Source organism: Lemur catta, chromosome 7 (assembly GCF_020740605.2).
Source record: "Lemur catta isolate mLemCat1 chromosome 7, mLemCat1.pri, whole genome shotgun sequence".
Taxonomy (NCBI): domain Eukaryota; kingdom Metazoa; phylum Chordata; class Mammalia; order Primates; family Lemuridae; genus Lemur; species Lemur catta.
Window position 1 is genome coordinate 97766691 of NC_059134.1, and position 15473 is coordinate 97782163.

The window sequence follows — 15473 nt, forward strand, 5'->3', positions numbered from 1 at the left end:
AGATTTTCCACTGCTAAGAGGAGCGGAGCAGCAGAGACACCGTTGAAACGGCCGCGTCTCCAGCCTCCCGAAACAAAACCCAAAATCAAGCTCCCAAAGTGGGACACTAACTCTGAAAACAAAACAAGCGCCGCTCTGGTTCCACTGGGGCTCGAACCCAGGACCTTCTGCGTGTAAAGCAGACGTGATAACCGCTACACTATGGAACCGCTCGCCCGTCTTTTTTGCCTCAGGGTTCAATAATTGCACATAAAGAATTTTAATGATGTGAAAATGATACTAAGATTTGATGCTCGGCAATTGTACACGGGAAGAGAAACTTTCAAAAGGATTTCGGACTTTCCGGTGCAACTCCCATCCACGTTTTTCGTCGGCCACGAGGCCCCGCAGCTCCTCGGAAAGAAAGCGTCCTGCTCCCGGGCGTGCACCTTTCCTTCCCTAATGCCTGGAGCGCGGAACAGCCGCGTGTACCGGGCTCTGTGGCGCAATGGATAGCGCATTGGACTTCTAGACAGTTGAAGGCATTCAAAGGTTGTGGGTTCGAGTCCCACCAGAGTCGCTTCTCTTTTAATATGCGAAAGTGGGGGAGGAACGGAAAGTTGGGGAGGCATATGAAACAAAAAGAAAAAAACCTTACCTTTTAAAATTTCCAGTCTGACTCGCCTATCTTGAAAAGGAAGGAAACTAACTGCAGTTCCTTGTTAGGTCCCCTCGCTTGAAGCTGTCAGGAATCCCGCTCCTCCAACCTTTTGTCAGTCATTTTCATGTGGCTCCAGTTTCTGGTGATGTGATGCAGAAATTAGAGAGAGATGATAAAAGTTACTAAGTTTTTTCCATATTATTCTTTTACATCAGAAATAAAAACAATTTTAAATTATTGTAAAACTTTTTTAGTCGCTCCATATTGTCAGAGTTGCTCAAAACTAAAAGCAGGGTCGGTCAAGTACCAGAATGGCCGAGTGGTTAAGGCGTTGGACTTAAGATCCAATGGATTTATATCCGCGTGGGTTCGAACCCCACTTCTGGTAAAGACTGGTTGATTTTTCCAAGCTAAACAAACTCTTTCCAAATTCCTAGTTGTGTATTTTGTAATTTGAGGCCTCCAAATGACAGTATCCAACACAGCCTGAGAGAGTCATTAAGTGACAATAACATTTCAACCTAAAAGTTAATGTGTTTTTGCAGACACAGAAACTGTAGCGATATCTTCAGAACTGATGGTTTGGAAGGTACAAAGAAAACATCTGTGTGAAACTACACCTGGGGGAGGAGAGCAGAGAGCCAGAGACAACATTGTGCTGTGAAAACGTTCACTCTTAGTCAACAGTTATTTTTTGAGATCCTACGTACCAAGTACGGTTCTAAAGCCCATGGCTGTGGGGATGCAGTTTTGGGATTTGGTTTGTCTGTCTTCCAAGCAAAATATAAAATAACAACAAAAAAGGCAAGGTCCTTACCAACAGGTTACTGTCCAGTGACACTTACATGACAAAGTGACAGAAGGAAGAGATGGTTTATAAAAAGTTGACAGATAAATAGAATTTCACACGGTCATAAGCACTAGAGAGAAAAAAACAAGGCAGCACAAAAGTGACAGAACTTTTTCAGGACAAACTCATTCCATTTGATTATGAAAATCATTCACCTTGACAGGAATGTTCTTCCTCTCTACCAAACTTCCAAAGACCGATTCTGCCCCTCCTCCCCCACTAGAAACCTTCCCTGACCAATGACCTCATTCAACGATCCATTCATTCATTCATTCAAGGACAGTTTTTGAGAGCTTTGCAGTTAGGCGCCGACGCTTTGGGGATATGCAGAGTTCCTGACCTCACGGCAGAAACACTCCAGGAGGAAAGACGGACCCATTAAACAGGTGCGTAAGGTAGGTTGTGATGAATACAGCAAGAGGAACAGGCTCAGGGCCCCCAGTCCCTAACTCCATCTGGAGAGGACCAAGCAGGGAACCTTGGGGTGACTCCTGAGCCCCACACCATGAACACTTGATACAGTTATACAGTGTTTGGTGCCTGTCAGTCTGGTCTGTCTTAGAACAGGAAACAGGTCTTCATGCTCTCTGTCATTCAAAGCTGTACTCAGCAGCCATTGTGTCCCTGACACTGCTGTAAGGAGTGGATGTACCAAGGTTTGAAAAAGAACAGGAAAGAATGCGGCCACGTGGCCTATTTTACTGCAGATAGGCGAGGGGAAACGGCATCTTTAAGAGCCCGGATAGCTCAGTCGGCAGAGCATCAGACTTTTAATCTGAGGGTCCAGGGTTCAAGTCCCTGTTCGGGCGGGGGTTGTTTTAAACTCCAAAACAAATTTAGGTATACTGCGTGTCCCTAGTAAGGCTGAACAAGTGGGAGCTTAGACAAAACCTGCTTGGGTTCCCCACTTAGGGAAGTTAATAACCCAGAAGTAGGGAACATAAGGCTTCGTAGTGATTTGGGGCGAAAAAATGAATGGTGAGGAAAGTGCCAAGTAGCTTTCTCTTCCGACCTTTGTTGCTTTGTGTTCGGATATTTTTCCCTTAAAACTAGCACGTATCACTTTTATATTCAAAACATTAATAAGCACATAACCGAGAAAATTGCACACCTGTCATCAAGAGTCATAATAGTTATATTCTTGGCAGCCACTATGCAGCTTTTGGCACTGAGGAAGGTTTTCAGACGCTTTTTATTAAAAGCTCGGTGAGGAAACGGAAGTTCCAAGAAATATTTCAGAAAAACTCACGTGAAAACGCATAATTCATACGTATCCAACGAGGCGGGGTCCTTCACCAGATTCCTAGAGACCTGGTGGGGCTGTGACTTAAGAGTCCTGCTGTAAAGACAAATGCTTTTGAAGACTGTCTTCATGTCTGCCGCCAGCGAGAAAATTTGCAACGCCAGAGAGGTGACTATACTAGGTATCAAACCCAAGACGTTCCCCCAGTGGAACAGACGTGTTAGCCACCGCAATAAGAAATTTTGTGCCGTATATTGCTACCTAACATCCAATAGTATAAACAGTGATTACGGAACCGGGAACAGATCATTCTGTTTTCTGACTTCTTTGAGAGACTTAGTCTTTGCATCCTCATAATGCTTTACTAAATACTGTCGTCTCATTACTACGTGCCCACTTAAGAGACAGGGAGAACAGCCGTCTATGTGTGTGTACGGTGTAGGTACAAATTTGCCATAAGGAGAAAAGCGAGCCAACCGAGAGGCTGGAAGTGGACTCCAGTCCCAACAAAAGCCTTGCCGAAACCCGGGATCGAACCAGGGACCTTTAGATCTTCAGTCTAACGCTCTCCCAACTGAGCTATTTCGGCTAGGGCACATGGCCTCCCCGCCCTGTTAAAGGAAATTAAAAAAAAAAAAAATCCCGTTTCATTTCCACCCTTTTAATTCCTCATTTCACCTTCCAAACTGTGTTATTTTTAACTATGGGGTTTTAAGGACAATGAGTAAGAAAACTAATTCCTATCATGTGAGGAAACTCGCGTTCTGCCTTTATTGTCTTCCTAATGCTTTCTCTACCTCTCTCCGGGGTCCTAATAAGAATAAAAACAGCCAATTACTAAGAATCTACTGTGTGCCCAGCACGGATGTACAGGGTCCCATTCAATCCCCACCCCAACGCCTGCTTTGAGTGGATATGACAATATAATAATTTTTAAATGAAATAACTAATATGCTCCCAATCATCCGGAACTAAACTAGAACTAAACCAGATCTGTTGGCTCCAAAACACGAAAGGTTGTGATTGAGACACACTCTGAGTTTTTTGTTTGTCACCTTTTAGCAAAGGCTGAAAACCATGGCTGGAGAGGGAATGGACAGAACGGGAAGGAGGAAAGACTAGAAGGGCTAGGTGCTCTGTACCCCTGTCCTCATCCTGGGTCCTTCTGGTTCAGTCAGAAAATGGTTGGAGTAAAAACAGTCCACTTTTCAAGGTTCCCCAAAGTGAATCTGATCAGTTTCCAGGGGACTCCCTCAGGAAGAAGGAGAAAAAATTGAGTGCTTGTCACACAGGTCCTTGCCTGTTCCTCTCCCTGGAATGCCTTCTGAGCCATTCACGTTGCTCAAGAAAGAAGCCTCTTGCCCAAAGAGCCCACTTTTTCTTGGATCAATGACAATTGCTGTCTCTTCAGCACATACCAGCCAACCCAAGTCACATGAATAAGATCTTACGCTCTTAGACATGCTGGGCATATATTTCTTTGAAATGATTCCTTGCCTGTTTCAATATGTATCTTTTGTTTCATCGCTAGATTGAAAGCACTTTAATAATTATAATAATGGCTTCTATGTATTGAATGTTTGCTTTTAGGCTGACTCTACAAAGCACTGTGCATGCATTATCTCGTTTAATTGTCACAAGTTTACGAGATAGAAGCTATTATTATTTATTCCCTTTCTCCTCGGGAAGCTGAGCTGGAGAGACAGAGAGGTAACTGTGGGGTCTGTGCAAACCACAAGTAACGCGGAAGGTGGGGAAGGTGAAGACCCTGCCTCACGCTTGAGCGCTACCCCACCGTGGCCCTTCCCCACTGACCAGGACTCGCTGGGTTCCATAGTCCTTCCGCTAAGAGGGCAGCTGACACATTCAGCCCACATTCCCGTCCTGTCAATGAGATGAAAACCAACTTTCTTCTGGTGACGGCTGAAGCAAAGAAGGCTCACTCATTAGCTAAGCAAGGGATGCACCTGGTCCCTTCCCCACACAAGGAAAAGTAGTTCACCTTGGTGACCTTACATCTGAGCTTTTTGTGTTCACAAGTCAACTTCCTGAAAACCTTTGCAGGATCCGATGTTTCCCTTTTTAATTTGCAGTAGGTGGGCGCTAACTTTTTTCGTTTTATCCCATTCCAGTTTCCTGAATGCACTCTCTCCTAATATGCACCCTTTCCTCCCACCAGCAGAAGCTGCTCTCAGCCTCACCTTCTTGCTGTGTTCAGGGTCCTACCTGTGAAGCGGGGGAGGAGAGTGGGAGGATTTGACCTCTTTGAGACAGGGGAGTTGCTCTGCTAGGGGCTTCAGCTTCTAGATAATGATCTCTTTCTTTTTAGAGCGCAGAAAAACTCTTTCGAAGGGCATTAAGGAGAGCTGGGAAGGTGCAGGATCCGAGCCATATTCTTCAGGCACGTAGCGGGAGGGAACCCAAGAGGGGTCAGCAGGGGCCGTTCGCAGGGGAGCCAAGGGATGCGGCGACTGGGGAGTCCCGGGGGCTCCCTGAAGGCGTGTCAGTTTCCCATCCTTCAATGTGTCAGTAGTTGGGACCCAACGACGCAGTGGTGGCTACAGAATAAATCTGCCTATTTTAGCGATGGACTGTCAGTCTCTCGGATGCCTTTACACAAAGGCCCACAGGCGACCGTGCTCGCGGAGGCCACGGGATTCTCCCCAGGAAGAGGTAGGACTAATTCCCTTTTTCAAATACAGTAAGTTGGTTAACACACACACCTCCCTAAACTGGTTGTCTTTCTTTACTGTGAAAAAAAGGACTCCCGCCCGAACAGGGACTTGAACCCTGGACCCTCAGATTAAAAGTCTGATGCTCTACCGACTGAGCTATCCGGGCTCTCATGAGGGTCCCCCCCCTTCAATCAATGAAAGCTGTGTCATCGTTGGCGCTGGGAACTAATGGGCGTGACGCCCAGCGGGCTTCTGGATTCCTCCTTTGTGTGATTCAATCCAATTCCAAAGCACGAAGCCGGCGGGGCAGGGGAGGAGGAGGGAGTCTGGAGGGAGAGTGATTAGGTTGTTCTTTAGCAGCTGCATACTGATTTGTTAAATAAGGCATGCTCCCCCTTTACTTAGAGGCCCCTTGGCAAACCTGAACCTTGAGTTCTGCAAAATTGCGCGGGGGGAGAAGAAGCCGCCTACTAACTGTCCCCACCGCTGCACGTTTCTTAGCCCTAAATGCACAGCACACAGGGTAGAAGACCACAGTTCAGTGGTTAAAGACGATCAGGCTGCCCCGTCTTCGGAGCAGACATCACTTCGTAATTCCTCGTCCGCATCCCAGGTGCCCACCTCAAAAAGGAGCGCCAAACAGATTAGATGAAAAGAGACGATCTGAGCCACTGCTCGCTCGCCCGCGATCCGGGCCGCGCCCCGCCCTGCCCCCGCTGGCCAGGCCTCTGCGCACGCGCAGCTCACGCCGCCATTCGCTGGCTGACTCTGCTCCTTCTCTGTTTCTCACCTCCAAGCACCACTATTTTCATGCCATGCTCTGAGTCCTCTGGGCCTGTGCACGTGCTGTGTTCCATCGGTAAGTGAAATGTCACCGTCCTTTCATCTCCTCTTTCGTTCTCCCCAAGCACCTGTAGAGAAGGAAAAATAATTTTTCTCCTACCGTTCTGAGTTCTCAGGTGGGACTCCTTTACCAAAACAAAACAAAAACTTAAATGTAAAGCATGAAATCATAAAAATTCTAGAAAAAAACGTAGGAAAAAGCCTTCTTTCAAGCTTAACGCAAAACTTGAAAAAAAATAATAAAAAGAAAAACTCTTCTTGACATCAACGTAGGCAAAGAATTTATGACTAAGACCCCAAAGGCAAATTCGGCAACTACAACAATATTAATAAATGAGACTTAATTAAATGTAAAAGCTTCTGCACAGCAAAGGAAATAATTAACCAAGTGAATAGACAACCTACAGAATGGAAGAAAATATTCACAAACTATGCATCCAAAAAGGACTAATATCCAGAATCTACAAAGAACTCAAATCAGCAAGAAAAAAAAAAAAACATAAAAAAGTGAGCAGAAGACATGAAGAGAAGTTTTTCAAAAGAAGATAGACAAATAGGCAGCAAACATGAAAAAATACACAATATCACTAATCATCAGGGAAATGCAAATTAAAACTACAATGAGATACCACCTTATCCCTGTCAGTATGGCCATTATTAAAAAATCAAAAAACAATAGAGGCTGGCATGGATGCAGAGAGAAAGGAACGCATATACACTGTTGGTCAGACTGGGAATTAGTACAACCTCTATGGAAAATAGTATGGAGATTCCTTAAAGAAATAAATGTAGACCTGCCATTCGATCCCACAATCCCACTGCTGGGTATTTATCCAAAGGATAAGAAATCATTTTATTAAAAAAGGCACCTGCACTTGAATGTTTATCACAGTATGATTTACAATTGCAAAGATGTGGAATCAACCTAAGTGCCCATCAATTCACAAGTGGATGAAGAAAATGTCATATACATACACACACACACACACACACACACACTTATATATACACACACCACATGGAGTACTACTCAGTCATAAAGAGGAATGAAATAATGTCTTTTGCAGCAACTTGGATGGAACTGGAGATCATTATCCTAAGTGAAGTTTCTCAGGAATGGAAAACCAAACACCACGTGTTCTCACTAATAAGTGGAAGCTAAACAATGGGTACACACAGGCACAAAGAGATATAAAGGACATTGGAAACCAAGAAGGGGAAAGGGTGGGGGGCATGAGGGATAAAAGGATAAAAACTTACCTATTGGATACAATGAACATTATTCTGGTGCGAAAAATACCAAAAGCCCTGACTTAAGCATTATACTTGTTATCCATGTTATCCATGTAACAGATACATTTGTATCCTCTTAATATTTTGAAATATAAAAGAGAATAACAGGAGAAAAACAAACAGAAGTGTATTTCATATGTATGTGAGAGATACCCAAGGAAGTAGTAATTCCAAAGATACAGTTTAGAACTGCAATCTATATAGCATTTTCAACAAAGAACAATTAATTTTTGGAGAAGTGACAAGATAAAGGAAAAGAACCTGTGGCAGGGGAAGCAAATTGTGGGAAAGCAAATATATGGGAAATTAATGATAGATAAAAGCTAGTTAGTAAAGTTTGTTATATAGATTCCTCTGGTGCCCTCTCCAAACTGGTAAGGGCCTAAGGTTGTCTTAGGTGATCAACTTTAGAAGAGAAGAGGGCCACCTTTGTAAATGTATGTCCCACTTTTAGGCAACAGAAGGAGGGTAATGAGCTTTTTTTTTTTTTTTTTTTTTTTATCTGCTGCTTCTCAATTGCCTTTAACTCAAAATGCTCAAAATAATCGTTAGGCCAAAGTGGCGTGTTTTGAGGTGGCGTATTCTACCCTTCACACCTTTGAGAATGCAGCTTAACTGCCATCCTCTGCCAGAAGCTCCCTGTAACCAGCCCCATCCCTCCTCTTCCAACTCCTCCCTCTACTACCCACCACCCACCAACTGTGGATCTCTATAGCTCTGCCAGGCATGCAGGCAGGCAGCAAACAATTGAGAGCCCTTTAATTAATTCTGTAATAGAGGAAAATTCAAGTGCTTTGGTGACACAGAGGAAAAACTAGGTGGGGAGAGTTGCACCTGGCAGGAAAAAGGGCATTAGACTTGTGCCTTGAAAGGTGAGTAGGAGTGTGCAGGCATGAAAGAACCAGAGAAACCCTATCTTCTTCTCCGAGCTTCCTGCTTGAATTCCAAATGCTTCTCACTGGGATTCCTCCTTTCCTCTTCATGCCGAAAACTCAACAGGGTTTGCCTTTTTAGGGCAAAACCCCAATATTTCCTAGGAGTATGACTCCCACCTTAATGGTCCGAAGGTGGCTGACCTTTGCTCAGAGCAGTAGTAACGATCTCATTCTTCACTCTTACCTGTGTATAAGCAACACTTTGAAGCATGCTGTCGGGGCTCTCCCAACAAACAGAACCCGTAAGATAGAGATAGAAATAGAGACAGATAGAAACAGAGGTAGAGACAGAGTTAAGAACTTGGTTCACACAATTGTGCGTGCTGGCAAGCCCAAAACCTGTAGGGCAGGCTGACAGTTCCAAAATTCAGGTAAGAGTTGTTGCAGTCTTGGGTCCAAATTCAGCAGGGCAGGCAGGTTTTCTATGTCAAAGTTGTGTGGAGAATTCCTTCTTCCTCAGAAACCCCAGTCTTTGCTCTTAAGGGGTTCAACTGATTGGATGAGGCCCACCCATGTTACAGAGTGATCTACTTTACTCAAAGCCTAATTACTTAAATGTTAATCACATCTAAAAAAAAAAAAAAAACAGTACCTTCACAGTAACATCTAGACTGGTGTTTGAACAACTAGGCACCATAGCCTAGCAAAGTTGACACATAGAATTAGCTGTCACATACGCTGACGTACATCATGCAAAGCGCATCTATGAGACCACCATTTGGGTTTCCTTCCTATTGATCATCACTGGATTTTCAAGAGTCCCCGAGCTGATGGGGGAGGCGGTGCAGCCGAGCGCCCCGCACGTCTGCGCAGCCCCAGCGCCGGCCCCCTAGGACGGTCGGAGGAAGGTCCCAACGTCTACAGGTACTGGAACGTCCCTGGAAACCCGGAAGCAGAGTTCAGCCAGGATTGCTCAAGAAAGTGAAAGTGCGCAGGGCGTGGGGAGAGCGCGTAGTCTGAGGACGCAAACCGCACGTCAGAGAAGGGGCCCTGACTGTGTACTGGGCAGTTTAGGGCACACGATATAAATTACCTTTTCGTTTTCCAGTGTCCTCCCTCCGCGGGGTAAAGGCGAGTGAATCTTTTCGAATCTACCCAAACGCCAGTGGGACAATCTGAGAAGCTGCGTGTGGGTAATGACGCCTAAAATAGAAGTGCTGCCGAGACCCGGGATCGAACCAGGGACCTTTAGATCTTCAGTCTAACGCTCTCCCAACTGAGCTATTTCGGCTTGTAAGGTTTTTTTTTTTTTTTTTTTTTTTTGCATATTATTATAATGAAATAATATTTGTTCCACGATCATAAAGGTCACTTGGAGGTAGGAATTTTACAGATACTGTAGAGGTGAAAGGGCAAGGCCTTTGTTTACAAGCTAGAAGTGTTAACTTTTCGCAGAGTTTTTTATTGTTTGTTTTTTGTTTTTTTAAACTGCCCTGCAATTTGCTGTTCTCATTTAAAAATAAATGATGGACTTTTTCATGGCAGTTATGTAGAGCAATTTCATACTTTTTAATCCATGCACAGTACTGGATTGCATGGGTATAACATAATCTATTTAATTAAACTGCTAATGATGGACATTTTTACGTGTTTCCATATTTCATTATTAAAAATAACACTGCAATAAATATTCTTTAGTATATATTTGTTCTTGTGTGGAAGCAGATTTTGCAAGGTCAAAAGATATGAACATTTGTTTTTTACAGCTATCCTCAAATTGGACCCCAGAATATATAGAAGAGGACAGGTAGGTGGTTTGTAAAGGCTTCAAATGTAGACTTTGAATGTTACTTCCACATGAGGTATACAGTATTTGTTAAAAGCACTGATTTGCAAAACCTACTATTAAAAATATACCTCAATTTTTGTAATACCATCTTGACATTCTTTTCATTTTTAAATATATATATATATAGATATATAGTCAAAAATTGAAATTAGCTCAGGCTTCTCTCAGACTCTAAGAAGCAAGCTGTCATTTAATAATATGCTGATTTTATTCCACCTCCACCTCCCATTTCCTAATTTTGCATCCCTTGCATTTATTCACTTAAAAATGTTTTAAATAAACTCCATAAGGCTATTAGTTAGAATGATTCAATGCTTCATATTCACTTGATTCATAAATAAAAGATAACATGGGCTTGTTATAACTTGAAACAAAAACATGGCCTTAGTTTAAAATTTATAAACAATAGACTTAAAATGGAGGATGGTTCTAGATCCCCCTTCTCAAGAGAGATTAAGGAAAGAGTGTTTCTGAGATGAGAAGTTTGGGGCTGTCAGGCCTAATCTAAGTGGCTTCAAAGTTTTTCAGATTCAAGAGCCTATCATTTGTTTAGCTTGAGCTTCATTCACTCTTTTGTTTTCCCTGGGTAGTTGTAGTAGGGAAAATTCTAAAATGGTACCCAAGACACCCTCCCATGCATAATGCCTTGGACTATGAAATCCATCATATTAACCTATAATGGGTAATATGGTTTGAATGTTTGTCACCTCCAAATCTCATGTTGAAATTGGATCCCCAATGTTGGAAGTGGGTCCTAGTGAGAGGTGTTTGGCTCATGGGAGCAGACCCCTAAGGAATGGCTTAATGCCCTCCCTGTAGTAATGAGTGAGTTCTCACTCTATTAGTTCACGTGAGAGCTGGTTGTTTAAAAGTGCCTGGTACCTCCTCTTCTCTCTCTGGCTCTTTCTCTGGCCTTATGAAACGTCTGCTCCTCCTTTTTCTTCCCCCTGTAAGTAAAAGCTTACTGAGGGCCTCACCAGAAGCAGATACCAGCGCTGTGCTTCTTGTATAGCGGAATCGTGAGTCGAATAAACCTCTTTTCTTTATAAATTACTCAGCCTCAGATATTCCTTTATGGCAAGGCAAAATGGACTAAGACAACCTGTTATTAGGTTTTATTATATATAATATATAGCTATATTATATTATATAGCACAACTGACTCTAAAATATGTGATTATCTGGTGGACCTGACCTAATCCCATGAGCCCTTTAAAAGCAGAGGGTTTTCTCCAGCTGGTTGCACACGGGAGTCAGAGATTCAAACCACAAGCAGGATGCAATTCTCCCTTGCTGGCTTGAAGATGGTGGAGACCACATGGCAAAAAATGTGAGCAGCCTCTGGGAGTTGAGAGTGACTCCCAGCTGACAGCCAGCAAGGAAATTGGTCCTCAGTTCTGCAACTGCAAGAAACTGAAGTTGGCCAACAACAGGAATGAGTTTGGAAGCAGATTTTCCCCCAGTGCTTCCAGATGAGAACAACCCGCTCGACACCTTGATTTCAGCCTTGTGATACCCTGAGCTGAGAGCCCAGCCACGTCATGTGGGATTTCTTGCCTATAGAACTATGAGCTAATAAACAGTTGTTTTAAGCCACTAAGTTTATGGTAATTACTTATGCAGCAATAGAAAACTAATACAGTAGTATAGACTTGCCCTAGGCTGTGTATATTAATGACAAAGAGTGGATTTAAATCCCCATCTGGTCACTTGTGTATGATCTTGGGCAAGTCAGTACCTTCTTGTATACACACACACACACACACACACACACACACACACACGCACACATAACTTGCCATATATATTTTATGCATATATAGCTTGCCTATATATACTATTTATTTATTTATTTATTTATTTATTTGAAATGTGAAAAGCCTTCATTTGCTGATGATAAATCTAAGAAACATAAACTTGCTGTCCTTGGTGTGTGAAAGGGGGTGTCATCCAGAGATTGGTCCCAGGCTGCCTTTGCAGGCCTCAGCCCCTGGGCAGGTTGGCTAAGTCGGGGTACCCACAAGTCGCGCAGGGCCCTGGCCCAGTGTCTGCCCAATCACAGCTGTCTTCCTTCTTCCGGATGTCCTCCATCTGCTCCTTGAGGGAGTTGATGAGGGCCAGGTTGCTGAGGGTGATGTGGTTGTCGTAGTTCTTGATGTCGGTGAAGTTCTTGTGACGCCCATCAGCGTGTTGATCTGGCCGTTCTTCCTCTCCTCCACCTCGTGGATCTCGGTCCTCCTCCGCAGGTCGAGCTCGTCCCTGAGCATCTTCATCGTCTTGTCATACTTGGCCTCGATTTCTCGCACGTGCCTCTCAAAGTCGTTCCGCATCTTGCTGATCTCCTCCTTGTGCTTCAGTCGCAGGTTCTTCACCGCCACCTCGCTGGCCAGCTCCTGCTCCTTCAGCTCCACCTTCAGCGCCGCATGGCCCTGCGCAGCATGCCCTCCTGCGTGCCGTGCTGCTTCTGTGCCAGCTTCATGACCACGGTACCCTCAGCCTTCATCTCTGTCAGGTTGTTCTGGTACTCATACAGCAGGTGCTTCACCTTCTGCTTGTATACCTTGATCTCCACCTGGTGCCTCTCCTCAGCCTCCTCCATCTCCCGGTCTCTGTTCCGCAGCTCGGCCTTCCTCTCCTCCAGCTGCCTCCGAGTGATCTCCCAGAAGGTATGATCTTGTCCCGCTCCAGCTGGAAGTACTTACTTGCGCTCCTCCCGTTCACGGTCCAGCTCCTCCCGGATGCGGCTGACGTGTTCCTCCACCTGCTCCTTGCTCATGTCCTCTGGAGCGACCCCATCAACAATCGGGGTGCCTTTGGCTTTGCTTTTCTTCCCTTTCTTTTTGGGTGCCATGGCGCCTGCCTATATTTTATATATATATATAACTTGCCTGTGATCTTAGGCAAGTCCATTCCTTCTTATTTTTATATATAATATATATATATATAATTGTACTAGCCCTAGTCTTAATTGAATTAGAATTTCTGCAGATAGGGTTTATGTATTATATATTTTTTAATTGCTCAGGCGATTTTAATGTGCAGTTTCTCTCAGTCTCCCATTCCTCAGTTTTCACAAAAGTGTAGCTATCTATCACACGTAAGAACCAGTTTTTAAATTGTTTACTCGACCTCTCCACAGGACCCTGTAATAAAACATATCCAAAAATGAACCTGTCTTTCCCTCCAAACCTGATTATCTTACCACCCCCTGCTCCCTAAGTCTCCCAAGCCAGAAAAATATGAATTCCTTCCTCCTTCCACTCTCTATCCATAATCACACTCAAATGCTTTCATTCCACTTCATTATTTCTGGAATCCCTCCATTTCTCTTCATCTTCACATCATCTCCAAGCTCTTAATTTGTCTTACCTACAATTCATTTCCCTTGCTGGAACCCGCTGTCCTGCTTCAAAACCCTTCTCTGTCTTCCTAGTTGAAAACAAAAACCAAGGCTGCTTTATATGGTATATAAAGCCTCCCACGACACGGGCCTTACGTTTCTCCAGCACCATAGCTCAGTGTTCTCTCCTTGCCCTTGATCTTTGTCCAGGCAGCATTTTTCACATCACCCACCTCCTAATGCCTACTTAACCTGCACCACCAGGCTCACATGCATTCTCCAGTTCTAGGAGTCTGCTCTGACATATCTCTGTCCTCTCCCTCCCCACCCACTACAGGCTAGCTGTCCCTCTGCATTATTTTTATGCCACTTACCAAACTAGATTGCAATGGCCTGTTTACCTAATCTTTTTCTTGCTCTTTGTATCTCCAATGTCTGTTATATAACAGGCTGGAGTAAATTTGGAATGAATGAGTGAATGAAAACATTCCTAGCCATACCTCAGGACTAACAGGTTCTTTAGTAGCCTTTACCATCACCTGGTCAAGCTCAGAAGATGTGACCTCTGCAAGATTATTTGTAGATTTTGAGCTCTTTAATTTCTTGCCTTTAAAGTTACCTCATCTGGCCACCCTGCCTACTCCCCCTGAGCCATCAATGTGAACCAATGAAGGAACACTTTACTTAAAAAGATGGTAGGCAGGAAAGGCTATGGAGAGTATAACCACAGATTGGTTTATGAGCTTTGGAAGGGAAAGTCACAAAAGGCTTGGAATGCTTTCTACTGGGTAGGGTAGAGTACTGGGCAAAAGTTTTATAAACTTTTAAAAGCAAGTTCTAAATTTTGATAGCAATCTTAGAGTTTCACAAGGTATACAACTATAGGGAATAAATTCTAAAGATTTTCCTACACTTTTCAGGACTATACTGTAGGTTGGTTCAGTTATCTTGCTGAAAGTGGGGAAGACCCTTGACATGTATAGGTTTAACATTTTTGTGGGACTTCAGAGGTCCCTGACAAGTGTAATAAAATTTTGCTGTCTCATAATCTTCAATCATGACTGTTCATGCTAGACCCCTCAGGATCCACACCCCAACCCATCATGTCACATTAAAGGACTTCAAGGACCATTAACTGTTTCAGCTACATTTGATTGCCCCTTATCTAGAAAATCATATACCATGGTAATATTCAAGATTGTAGGATGCATGCAGCTGTCACAAATGTTAAAGGTCTCTAGCTTTTAGCTTGCTAGAAAAAAACATCAAATCCAGCAGTGGGAATCAGGCAAATGACTTGAACAGATAAGTAGCCTCCCCAAGAATCAGGCTAGAAAATAATCCCTGATAATTTAGCTAATTTTATGGCCATGAAGCCTGCAGGCTGAATTTCAAGAATGCTTCTTTATTCAGGTGAAGCCTCAAAATAAATGATTCTGTCCACATTAATTAGCTTCTGGAAATGGCAATGTGCACTTCAGCATGATGTGATGTAATCCGGGAGGAAAGTACCCAATTATCAGCTGCTTTCCAACCCAGAGAGTTTCTCCCAGAGCACAGGGTTATAGAGGTCACAAACACCAGGGTTAAACAAACCCAGCTTTGAATTACAACACTGTGACTAATCCATCAGCTATGTGACCTTGAGTGAATTTACTTAAATTAGGTTTTCTCTCTTCATCTTTAAAATGATTACAATATTTTCCTCTTAAACTTTTTTATGTGTAAGCCAAAGTATGCTGGCTTGGAGTTCCTGTCTCAGCACCCTGTACACAGAAGCAGATACTGAGGTCCCAACCACGGGCAGGAATTGCGCTTGGTCTGATCTGAGCCCCCTCCAGACCCCTAGGTTACTTTTGCTCATC

General features: G+C 43.7%; 7 non-coding genes and 1 pseudogene across 7 annotated transcripts; 3 read left to right on the forward strand and 5 right to left on the reverse strand.

The window, feature by feature from the left end:
• Positions 1 to 136: 136 nt before the first annotated feature.
• On the reverse strand, positions 137 to 209 carry TRNAV-UAC. The gene has a single exon. It is a non-coding gene; the product is annotated as a tRNA-Val (tRNA).
• Positions 210 to 473: 264 nt separating this feature from the next.
• TRNAR-UCU lies at positions 474 to 559 on the forward strand. Its single transcript is given in 2 exon segments — positions 474 to 510; positions 524 to 559. It is a non-coding gene; the product is annotated as a tRNA-Arg (tRNA).
• Positions 560 to 945: 386 nt separating this feature from the next.
• On the forward strand, positions 946 to 1028 carry TRNAL-UAA. The gene has a single exon. It is a non-coding gene; the product is annotated as a tRNA-Leu (tRNA).
• A 1198-nt stretch (positions 1029 to 2226) lies between these two features.
• On the forward strand, positions 2227 to 2299 carry TRNAK-UUU. Its single transcript has one exon. It is a non-coding gene; the product is annotated as a tRNA-Lys (tRNA).
• Positions 2300 to 3249: 950 nt separating this feature from the next.
• On the reverse strand, positions 3250 to 3322 carry TRNAF-GAA. Its single transcript has one exon. It is a non-coding gene; the product is annotated as a tRNA-Phe (tRNA).
• Positions 3323 to 5501: 2179 nt separating this feature from the next.
• On the reverse strand, positions 5502 to 5574 carry TRNAK-UUU. The gene has a single exon. It is a non-coding gene; the product is annotated as a tRNA-Lys (tRNA).
• Positions 5575 to 9637: 4063 nt separating this feature from the next.
• TRNAF-GAA lies at positions 9638 to 9710 on the reverse strand. The gene has a single exon. It is a non-coding gene; the product is annotated as a tRNA-Phe (tRNA).
• Positions 9711 to 12251: 2541 nt separating this feature from the next.
• On the reverse strand, positions 12252 to 13119 carry LOC123642148 (annotated as a pseudogene).
• Between the last annotated feature and the right edge of the window lie 2354 nt (positions 13120 to 15473).